Source organism: Cherax quadricarinatus, chromosome 17 (assembly GCF_038502225.1).
Source record: "Cherax quadricarinatus isolate ZL_2023a chromosome 17, ASM3850222v1, whole genome shotgun sequence".
Taxonomy (NCBI): domain Eukaryota; kingdom Metazoa; phylum Arthropoda; class Malacostraca; order Decapoda; family Parastacidae; genus Cherax; species Cherax quadricarinatus.
This window is the reverse complement of record NC_091308.1, coordinates 47,794,954-47,807,071: the sequence shown is the minus strand read 5'-3', so window position 1 is coordinate 47,807,071 and position 12,118 is coordinate 47,794,954. Positions and strand designations below refer to the sequence as shown.

Here is a 12,118-nt window from a genome sequence, read left to right as displayed (position 1 = left end):
TGAAAACATTCACTTCTTCCATTCTTCCTCTCTCCAAAGTGATATCCAATTTTTCTTTATGTAAATCATTTGATACCTTCACCTTACTCTTATCTATGTTCACTTTCAACTTGCTACCTTTACACGCTCTCCCAAACTCGTCCACTAACCTCTGCAACTTTTCTTTAGAATCTCCCATAAGCACAGTATCATCATCAAAAAGTAACTGTCAACTCCCATTTTGTATTTGATTTCCCATAATTTAATCCCACCCCTCTCCTCAACACCCAAGCATTTACAGTGGACCCTCGGTTTTCGTGTTTAATCCGGTTCAGAGCCATCGGCCAAAACCGAAACTATTTTCCCCATAAGAAATAATGTAAATGGAATTAATACATTCCTGACATCAAGAAGTATCAGTAAAAATTTTTTTTACCTTAAAGATAGATTTACATGCACAAAAGAATGAACCTTACACATGACATATACCTTTATTGAAGGCTGTTGTTGATGGATGGAAGACAGGGAGGAGGAGAGAGGGAAGAGAGGTTATTGTTTGGAAGGGGAATCCCCCTCCATAAAGACTCGAGGTACCAAGTCATTATCAGGGGTCACTTCCCTAGCCACTTCCCTAGCTTAAATATAGATTAATATGCAGAAAAGAATGACAAATAAATATAAAGCACTAATAAAATGTATAAATGAACATTTAACATCACACTTGCCTTTATTGAAAAGACTTGTTGGTGTATGGCGGACCGAGTGGAGGTGGAGAGGGAGGCGAGTTTATTGTTGGAGAATATGACACTAATATCAACTCTACGGCTTATTTATCTATCACAATTCAACTAATATGACATAATAAACAATAATAATGTAGAAACATGACATATACTTTAGAATGAATAAGTCATTATGTATGTAATGACAGGTGTTCTGTTATTGTTGTTGGGTGTATAAGGGCCACTGTGAGCATAAGCAGTACATCATGTTGGTGAAGGCTGCAGCTGAGGCGGCGGTGTTTTCTGTAGCCCTATATAACTCCAACAATATTGGAGGAGTTAGTAGAATTGCTGAATCACTGAAGAAGGCACCCTCTACCACCATCACAACCACTACCACCCTCTACCACCATCATTTTTGTATTTTTCTACAAACTTTTTCTTGAATTATATCATGTTTCCCACATTCTTTACCAAAGGGCTTGCACTAGAAGCTTTCTTTGGGCCCATGGTGGCTTATTTAGCAGTCACACAATAAACAAGTGGCAAAAACAATCGATTATTATGAAATGTTTCGTAATGACCTGGGAGGATATGTTCACTCACTGAGAAACAACGCTACACTGGCTGAGAATGGTGTGGGAGGCAGCTTTGTCTGCACGCTGGGCATTGGACAGGTTCTGTACGGACAACGAAAACAGAGGTAATCAAAGAAAATAGAACCAAAAAATTGACAAAAAACAAGTCGGCCAAAACAGAAATCGGCAATAATGGAGATCAACGAAAACGGAGGGTCCACTGTACTTCTTTTACAACCCCATCTATAAATAGATTAAACAACCATGGTGACATTATACATCCCTGAATAAGACTTAGTTTTACCGGGAAGTAATCTCCCTCTCTTCTACACATCCTAACCTGGGCCTCACTATCCTCATAAAAACTCTTTACAGCATTTAGTAACTTACTACCTATTCCATATACTTGCAACATCTGCCACATTGCTCCCCTATCCACTCTATCATATGCCTTTTCTAAATCCATAAATGCAATAAAAACTTCCCTACCTTTATCTAAATACTGCTCACTTATATGCTTCAATGTAAACACTTGATCTACACATCCCCTATCCACTCTAAAGCATCCTTGCTCATCCTCAATCCTACTCTGTCTTACCGCTTATTCTTTTAATAATAACCCTACTGTACACTTTTCCTGGTATACTCGGTAAACTTTTTTTTTTTTTTTCAAGAAACCAGCCGTATCCCACCAAGGCAGGGTGGCCCAAAAAGAAAGATGAAAGTTTTTTTTAAATTTAGTAATTTATACAGGAGAAGGGGTTACTAGGCCCTTGCTCCCGGCATTTTAGTCGCCTCTTACAACACGCATGGCTTAAGGAGGAAGAATTCTGTTCCACTTCCCCATGCAGACAAGAGGAAATAAACAAGAACAAGGTAGTAGGTTGGTAGACAGCAACCACCCAGGGAGGTACTACCGTCATGCCAAGTGAGTGTAAAACGAAAGCCTGTGATTGTTTTACATGATGGTAGGATTGCTGATGTCTTTTGTCTGTCTCATAAATATGCAAGATTACAGGTATGTCTTGCTACTTCTACTTACACTTAGGTCACACTACACATACATGTACACATTTATTTATACACACTCATCTGAGTTTTCTTTGATTTTATCTTAATAGTTCTTGGTCTTATTACTTTTCCTTTTATATCCATGGGGAAGTGGAATAAGAATCTTTCCTCCGTAAGCCATGCGTGTTGTAAAAGTCAACTAAAATGCCGGGAACAATGGGCTAGTAACCCCTTTTCCTGTAAAGATTACTAAAAAGAATAAGAAGAAAATTGTCTAAGTGGGAAGTCTGAATGTGCGTGGATGTTGTGCAGATGATAAGAAAGAGATGATTGTGGATGTTATGAATGAGAAGAAGCTGGATGTCCTGGCTTTAAGTGAAACAAAGCGGGGGTGGGAGAGTTTCAGTGGAGAGGAATAAATGGGATTAGGTCAGGGGTTTCAAATAGAGCTAAAGAAGGAGTAGCAATAATGTTGAAGGATAAGCTATGGCAGGAAAAGAGGGACTATAAATGTATTAATTCAAGGATTATGTGGAGTAAAATAAAGATTGGATGTGAAAAGTGGGTTATAATAAGCGTGTATGCACCTGGAGAAGAGAGAAGTGTAGAGGAGAGAGAGAGATTTTGGGAAATGATGAGTGAATGCGTGGGGAGTTTTGAATCAAGTGTGAGAGTAATGGTGGTTGGGGATTTCAATGCTGAAGTGGGTAAAAATGTTATGGAGGGAGTAGTAGGTAAATTTGGGGTGCCAGGGGTAAATGTAAATGGGGAGCCTTTAATTGAGCTATGTGTAGAAAGAGATTTGGTAATAAGTAATACATATTTTATGAAAAAGAGGATAAATAAATATACAAGGTATGATGTAGCACGTAATGAAAGTAGTTTATTAGATTATGTATTGGTGGATAAAAGGTTGATGGGTAGGCTCCAGGATGTACATGTTTATAGAGGGGCAACTGATATATCGGATCATTATTTAGTTGTAGCTACTGTTAGAGTAAGAGGTAGACGGGAAAAGAGGAAGGTGGCAACACCAAGTAAGAGGGAGGTGAAAGTGTATAAACTAAGGGAGGAGGAAGTTCGGGTGAGATATAAGCGACTATTGGCAGAAAGGTGGGCTAGTGCAAAGATGAGTAGTGGGGGGGTTGAAGAGGGTTGGAATAGTTTTAAAAATGCAGTATTAGAATGTGGGACAGAAGTTTGTGGTTATAGGAGGGTGGGGGCAGGAGGAAAGAGGAGTGATTGGTGGAATGATGAAGTAAAGGGTGTGATAAAAGAGAAAAAGTTAGCTTATGAGAGGTTTTTACAAAGCAGAAGTGTTATAAGAAGAGCAGAGTATATGGAGAGTAAAAGAAAGGTAAAGAGAGTGGTGAGAGAGTGCAAAAGGAGAGCAGATGATAGAGTGGGAGAGGCACTGTCAAGAAATTTTAATGAAAATAAGAAAAAAATTTGGAGTGAGTTAAACAAGTTAAGAAAGCCTAGGGAAAGTATGGATTTGTCAGTTAAAAACAGAGTAGGGGAGTGTGTAGATGGGGAGATGGAGGTATTAGGTAGATGGCGAGAATATTTTGAGGAACTTTTAAATGTTAAGGAAGAAACAGAGGCAGTAATTTCATGCACTGGTCAGGGAGGTATACCATCTTTTAGGAGTGAAGAAGAGCAGAATGTAAGTGTGGGGGAGGTATGCGAGGCATTACATAAAATGAAAGGGGGTAAAGCAGCTGGAACTGATGGGATCATGACAGAAATGTTAAAAGCAGGGGGGGATATAGTGTTGTAGTGGTTGGTACTTTTGTTTAATAAATGTATGAAAGAGGGGAAGGTACCTAGGGATTGGCAGAGAGCATGTATAGTCCCTTTATATAAAGGGAAAGGGGACAAAAGAGACTGTAAAAATTATAGAGGAATAAGTTTACTGAGTAAACCAGGAAAAGTGTACGGTAGGGTTATAATTGAAAGAATTAGAGGTAAGACAGAATGTAGGATTGCGGATGAGCAAGGAGGTTTCAGAGTGGGTAGGGGATGTGTAGATCAAGTGTTTACATTGAAGCATATATGTGAACAGTATTTAGATAAAGGTAGGGAAGTTTTTATTGCATTTATGGATTTAGAAAAGGCATATGATAGAGTGGATAGAGGAGCAATGTGGCAGATGTTGCAAGTATATGGAATAGGTGGTAAGTTATTAAATGCTGTAAAGAGTTTTTATGAGGATAGTGAGGCTCAGGTTAGGGTGTGTAGAAGAGAGGGAGACTACTTCCCGGCAAAAGTAGGTCTTAGACAGGGATGTGTAATGTCACCATGGTTGTTTAATATATTTATAGATGGGGTTGTAAAGGAAGTAAATGCTAGGGTGTTCGGGAGAGGGGTGGGATTAAATTTTGGGGAATCAAATTCAAAATGGGAATTGACACAGTTACTTTTTGCTGATGATACTGTGCTTATGGGAGATTCTAAAGAAAAATTGCAAAGGTTAGTGGATGAGTTTGGGAATGTGTGTAAAGGTAGAAAGTTGAAAGTGAACATAGAAAAGAGTAAGGTGATGAGGGTATCAAATGATTTAGATAAAGAAAAATTGGATATCAAATTGGGGAGGAGGAGTATGGAAGAAGTGAAGGTTTTCAGATACTTGGGAGTTGACGTGTCGGCGGATGGATTTATGAAGGATGAGGTTAATCATAGAATTGATGAGGGAAAAAAGGTGAGTGGTGCATTGAGGTATATGTGGAGTCAAAAAATGTTATCTATGGAGGCAAAGAAGGAATGTATGAAAGTATAGTAGTACCAACACTCTTATATGGGTGGGAAGCTTGGGTGGTAAATGCAGCAGCGAGGAGACGGTTGGAGGCAGTGGAGATGTCCTGTTTAAGGGCAATTTGTGGTGTAAATATTATGCAGAAAATTCGGAGTGTGGAAATTAGGAAAAGGTGTGGAGTTAATAAAAGTATTAGTCAGAGGGCAGAAGAGGGGTTGTTGAGGTGGTTTGGTCATTTAGAGAGAATGGATCAAAGTAGAATGACATGGAAAGCATATAAATCTATAGGGGAAGGAAGGCGGGGTAGGGGTCGTCCTCGAAAGGGTTGGAGAGAGGGGGTAAAGGAGGTTTTGTGGGCAAGGGGCTTGGACTTCCAGCAAGCATGTGTGAGCATGTTAGATAGGAGTGAATGGAGATGAATGGTACTTGGGACCTGACGATCTGTTGGAGTGTGAGCAGGGTAATATTTAGTGAAGGGATTCAGGGAAACCGGTTATTTTCATATAGTCGGACTTGAGTCCTGGAAATGGGAAGTACAATGCCTGCACTTTAAAGGAGGGGTTTGGGATATTGGCAGTTTGGAGGGATATGTTGTGTATCTTTATATGTGTATGCTTCTAAACTGTTGTATTCTGAGCACCTCTGCAAAAACAGTGATAATGTGCGAGTGTGGTGAACGTGTTGAATGATTATGAAATTATTTTCTTTTTGGGGATTTTCTTTCTTTTTTGGGTCACCCTGCCTCGGTGGGAGACGGCCGACTTGTTGAAAAAAAAAAAAAAGAACTAGAAAGAAAATAGAAGAAAACCCAAAAGGGTGTGTATATATATGCTTGTATATGTATATATATGCTTGTATATGTGTAGTGTGCATAGGTAGTAGGTTGGTAGACAGCAACCACCCAGGGAAGTACTACCGTCCTGCCAGATGACTGTGAAACAAAAACCTGTAACTGTTTTGCATGATGGTAGGATTGCTGGTTTCTTTTTCTGTCTCATAAACACGCTAAGATAACAGGGATATCTTGCTACTCCTACTTACACTTTGGTCACACTTCACAGACACGCACATGCATATATATATATACATACATCTAGGTTTTTCTCTTTTTTCTAAATAGCTCTTGTTCTTTTTTATTTCTTCTATTGTCCATGGGGAAGTGGAAAAGAATCTTTCCTCCGTAAGCCATGCGTGTCGTATGAGGCGACTAAAATGCCGGGAGCAATGGGCTAGTAACCCCTTCTCCTGTATACAATTACTAAAAAAGAGAAGAAGAAAAACTTTATAAAACTGGGTTGCTTAAATGTGCGTGGATGTAGTGCGGATGACAAGAAACAGATGATTGCTGATGTTATGAATGAAAAGAAGTTGGATGTCCTGGCCCTAAGCGAAACAAAGCTGAAGGGGGTAGGAGAGTTTCAGTGGGGGGAAATAAATGGGATTAAATCTGGAGTATCTGAGAGAGTTAGAGCAAAGGAAGGGGTAGCAGTAATGTTAAATGATCAGTTATGGAAGGAGAAAAGAGAATATGAATGTGTAAATTCAAGAATTATGTGGATTAAAGTAAAGGTTGGATGCGAGAAGTGGGTCATAATAAGCGTGTATGCACCTGGAGAAGAGAGGAATGCAGAGGAGAGAGAGAGATTTTGGGAGATGTTAAGTGAATGTATAGGAGCCTTTGAACCAAGTGAGAGAGTAATTGTGGTAGGGGACTTGAATGCTAAAGTAGGAGAAACTTTTAGAGAGGGTGTGGTAGGTAAGTTTGGGGTGCCAGGTGTAAATGATAATGGGAGCCCTTTGATTGAACTTTGTATAGAAAGGGGTTTAGTTATAGGTAATACATATTTTAAGAAAAAGAGGATAAATAAGTATACACGATATGATGTAGGGCGAAATGACAGTAGTTTGTTGGATTATGTATTGGTAGATAAAAGACTGTTGAGTAGACTTCAGGATGTACATGTTTATAGAGGGGCCACAGATATATCAGATCACTTTCTAGTTGTAGCTATACTGAGAGTAAAAGGTAGATGGGATACAAGGAGAATAGAAGCATCAGGGAAGAGAGAGGTGAAGGTTTATAAACTAAAAGAGGAGGCAGTTAGGGTAAGATATAAACAGCTATTGGAGGATAGATGGGCTAATGAGAGCATAGGCAATGGGGTCGAAGAGGTATGGGGTAGGTTTAAAAATGTAGTGTTAGAGTGTTCAGCAGAAGTTTGTGGTTACAGGAAAGTGGGTGCAGGAGGGAAGAGGAGCGATTGGTGGAATGATGATGTAAAGAGAGTAGTAAGGGAGAAAAAGTTAGCATATGAGAAGTTTTTACAAAGTAGAAGTGATGCAAGGAGGGAAGAGTATATGGAGAAAAAGAGAGAAGCTAAGAGAGTGGTGAAGCAATGTAAAAAGAGAGCAAATGAGAGAGTGGGTGAGATGTTATCAACAAATTTTGTTGAAAATAAGAAAAAGTTTTGGAGTGAGATTAACAAGTTAAGAAAGCCTAGAGAACAAATGGATTTGTCAGTTAAAAATAGGAGAGGAGAGTTATTAAATGGAGAGTTAGAGGTATTGGGAAGATGGAAGGAATATTTTGAGGAATTGTTAAATGTTGATGAAGATAGGGAAGCTGTGATTTCGTGTATAGGGCAAGGAGGAATAACATCTTGTAGGAGTGAGGAAGAGCCAGTTGTGAGTGTGGGGGAAGTTTGTGAGGCAGTAGGTAAAATGAAAGGGGGTAAGGCAGCCGGGATTGATGGGATAAAGATAGAAATGTTAAAAGCAGGTGGGGATATAGTTTTGGAGTGGTTGGTGCAATTATTTAATAAATGTATGGAAGAGGGTAAGGTACCTAGGGATTGGCAGAGAGCATGCATAGTTCCTTTGTATAAAGGCAAAGGGGATAAAAGAGAGTGCAAAAATTATAGGGGGATAAGTCTGTTGAGTGTACCTGGTAAAGTGTATGGTAGAGTTATAATTGAAAGAATTAAGAGTAAGACGGAGAATAGGATAGCAGATGAACAAGGAGGCTTTAGGAAAGGTAGGGGGTGTGTGGACCAGGTGTTTACAGTGAAACATATAAGTGAACAGTATTTAGATAAGGCTAAAGAGGTCTTTGTGGCATTTATGGATTTGGAAAAGGCGTATGACAGGGTGGATAGGGGGGCAATGTGGCAGATGTTGCAAGTGTATGGTGTAGGAGGTAGGTTACTGAAAGCAGTGAAGAGTTTTTACGAGGATAGTGAGGCTCAAGTTAGAGTATGTAGGAAAGAGGGAAATTTTTTCCCAGTAAAAGTAGGCCTTAGACAAGGATGTGTGATGTCACCGTGGTTGTTTAATATATTTATAGATGGGGTTGTAAGAGAAGTAAATGCGAGGGTTTTGGCAAGAGGCGTGGAGTTAAAAGATAAAGAATCACACACAAAGTGGGAGTTGTCACAGCTGCTCTTTGCTGATGACACTGTGCTCTTGGGAGATTCTGAAGAGAAGTTGCAGAGATTGGTGGATGAATTTGGTAGGGTGTGCAAAAGAAGAAAATTAAAGGTGAATACAGGAAAGAGTAAGGTTATGAGGATAACAAAAAGATTAGGTGATGAAAGATTGAATATCAGATTGGAGGGAGAGAGTATGGAGGAGGTGAACGTATTCAGATATTTGGGAGTGGACGTGTCAGCGGATGGGTCTATGAAAGATGAGGTGAATCATAGAATTGATGAGGGAAAAAGAGTGAGTGGTGCACTTAGGAGTCTGTGGAAACAAAGAACTTTGTCCTTGGAGGCAAAGAGGGGAATGTATGAGAGTATAGTTTTACCAACGCTCTTATATGGGTGTGAAGCGTGGGTGATGAATGTTGCAGCGAGGAGAAGGCTGGAGGCAGTGGAGATGTCATGTCTGAGGGCAATGTGTGGTGTGAATATAATGCAGAGAATTCGTAGTTTGGAAGTTAGGAGGAGGTGCGGGATTACCAAAACTGTTGTCCAGAGGGCTGAGGAAGGGTTGTTGAGGTGGTTCGGACATGTAGAGAGAATGGAGCGAAACAGAATGACTTCAAGAGTGTATCAGTCTGTAGTGGAAGGAAGGCGGGGTAGGGGTCGGCCTAGGAAGGGTTGGAGGGAGGGGGTAAAGGAGGTTTTGTGTGCGAGGGGCTTGGACTTCCAGCAGGCATGCGTGAGCGTGTTTGATAGGAGTGAATGGAGACAAATGGTTTTTAATACTTGACGTGCTGTTGGAGTGTGAGCAAAGTAACATTTATGAAGGGATTCAGGGAAACCGGCAGGCCGGACTTGAGTCCTGGAGATGGGAAGTACAGTGCCTGCACTCTGAAGGAGGGGTGTTAATGTTGCAGTTTAAAAACTGTAGTGTAAAGCACCCTTCTGGCAAGACAGTGATGGAGTGAATGATGGTGAAAGTTTTTCTTTTTCGGGCCACCCTGCCTTGGTGGGAATCGGCCGGTGTGATAAAAAAAAAAAAAAAAAAAATGTGTAGTGTGACGTAAGTGTAAGTAGAAGTAGCAAGACGTACCTGTAATCTTGCATATTTATGAGACAGACAAAAGAGACCAGCAATCCTACCATCATGTTAAACAATTACAGGCTTTCGTTTTACACTCACTTGGCAGGACGGTAGTGCCTCCCTGGGTGGTTGCTGTCTATCAACCTACTACCTAAAACTCAGTAAACTTCTTTCTTTCAACACACCGGCCGTATTCCACCGAGGCGGGGTGGCCCAAAAGGAAAAACGAAAGTTTCTCCTTTTACATTTAGTAATGTTAGGTAAGACACATATGCAACAGTTAGACAACTTTATTCCGAAACGTTTCGCCTACACAGTAGGCTTCTTCAGTCGAATACAGAAAATAGGCAGGAACAGTAGAGATGTGAAGACGATGTAATCAGTCCATCACCCTTGTAGTCGTAGAATTTGAGGTTGTCAGTCCCTCGGCCTGGAGAAGTTCAGTTCCATAGTCAGGAACTATCTGAAGATCAAGCGACAGTGCGGAGATTTAAATACTGTCGGAATAAAGTTGTCTAACTGTTGCATATGTGTCTTACCTAACAACCTGTCGGTATTGTATACCATTTTGATGTTCACATTTAGTAATATATACAGGAGAAGGGGTTACTAGCCCTTTGCTTCTGGCATTTTAGTCGCCTCCTACGACATGCATGGCTTACGGAGGTAGAATTCTGTTCCACTTCCCCATGGAGATAAGAGGAAATAAACAAGAACAAGAACTAGAAAGAAAATAGAAGAAAACCCAGAGGGGTATGTATGTATATAGGTATATGCTTGTACATGTATGTGTAGTGTGACCTAAGTGTAAGTAGAAGTAGCAAGTCGTACCTGTACCTGAGACAGACAAAAGACACCAGCAATCCTACCATCATGTAAAACAATTACAGGCTTTAATTTTACGCTCACTTGGCAGGACGGCAGTACCTCCCTGGGTGGTTGCTGTCTATCAACCTACTACCTAAAACTCAGTAAACTTATTCCCCTATAATTTTTACAATCTCTTTTGTCCCCCTTCCCTCTATTTAAAGGAACTATGCATGCTCTCTGCCAATCCCTAGGTACCTTCCTCTCTTTCATACATTTATTGAACAAAAATACAAACCACTCCATCACTATATGCCCCCCTGCCTTTAACATTTCTGTCATGATCCCGTCAGTTCCAGCTGCTTTACCCCCTTTCATTTTACGTAATGCCTCACGCACCTCCCCCACACTCATCCTGCTCTTCTTCACTCATAAAAGATGTTACACCTCCCTGACCAGTGCATGAAATTACCGTCTCCCTTTCTTCATCGACATTTAAAAGTTCTTCAAAATATCCCCACCATCTCCCCAAAACCTCCAGTTCCTCATCTACTAACTTCCCTACTCTGTTTTTAACTGACAAATTCATTCATTCCCTAGGCTTTCTTAACTTGTTCATCTCACTCCAAAATCTTTTCATATTTTCATCAAAATTTCTTGATAGTGCCTCTCCCACTCTTATTTTTTTTTTTTTTTCAACGAGTCAGCCGTCTCCCACCGAGGCAGAGTGACCAAAAAAAAGAAAGAAAATCCCCAAAAAGAAAATGCTTTCATCATCATTCAACACTTTCACCACACTCACACATTACCACTGTTTTTGCAGAGGTGCTTAGAATTCAACAGTTTAGAAGCATATACGTATAAAGATACACAACATATCCCTCCAAACTGCCAATATCCCAAACCCCTCCTTTAAAGTGCAGGCATTGTACTTCCCATTTCCAGGACTCAAGTCCGACTATATGAAAATAACCGGTTTCCCTGAATCCCTTCACTAAATATTACCCTGCTCACACTCCAACAGATCGTCAGGTCCCAAGTACCATTCGTCTCCATTCACTCCTATCTAACACGCTCACGCACGCTTGCTGGAAGTCCCAGCCCCTCGCCCACAAAACCTCCTTTACCCCCTCTCTCCAACCCTTTCGAGGACGACCCCTACCTCGCCTTCCTTCCCTTATAGATTTATGTGCTTTCCATGTCATTCTACTTTGATCCATTCTCTCTAAGTGACCAAACCACCTCAATAACCCCTCTTCTGCCCTCTGACTAATACTTTTATTAACTCCACACCTTTTCCTAATTTCCACACTCCGAATTTTCTACATAATATTTACACCACACATTGCCCTTAGACAGGACATCTCCACTGCCTCCAACCGTCTCCTCGCTGCTGCATTTACCACCCAAGCTTCACACCCATATAAGAGTGTTGGTACTACTATACTTTCATACATTCCCTTCTTTGCCTCAATAGATAACGTTTTTTGACTCCACATATACCTCAACGCACCACTCACCTTTTTTCCCTCATCAATTCTATGATTAACCTCATCCTTCATAAATCCATCCGCCGACACGTCATCTCCCAAGTATCTGAAAACATTCACTTCTTCCATACTCCTCCTCCCCAATTTGATATCCAATTTTTCTTCATCTAAATCATTTGATACCCTCATTACCTTACTCTTTTCTATGTTCACTTTCAACTTTCTACCTTTACACACATTCCCAAACTCATCCACTAACCTTTGCAATTT

General features: G+C 40.5%; 1 protein-coding gene across 6 annotated transcripts in view; it reads left to right on the top strand.

Moving 5' to 3' along the window:
* PEK (pancreatic eIF-2alpha kinase) overlaps nt 1-12,118 on the top strand; it is a 118,740-nt gene that overhangs the window by 79,564 nt on the left and 27,058 nt on the right. The gene's annotated exons all lie outside the window — the stretch shown is intronic.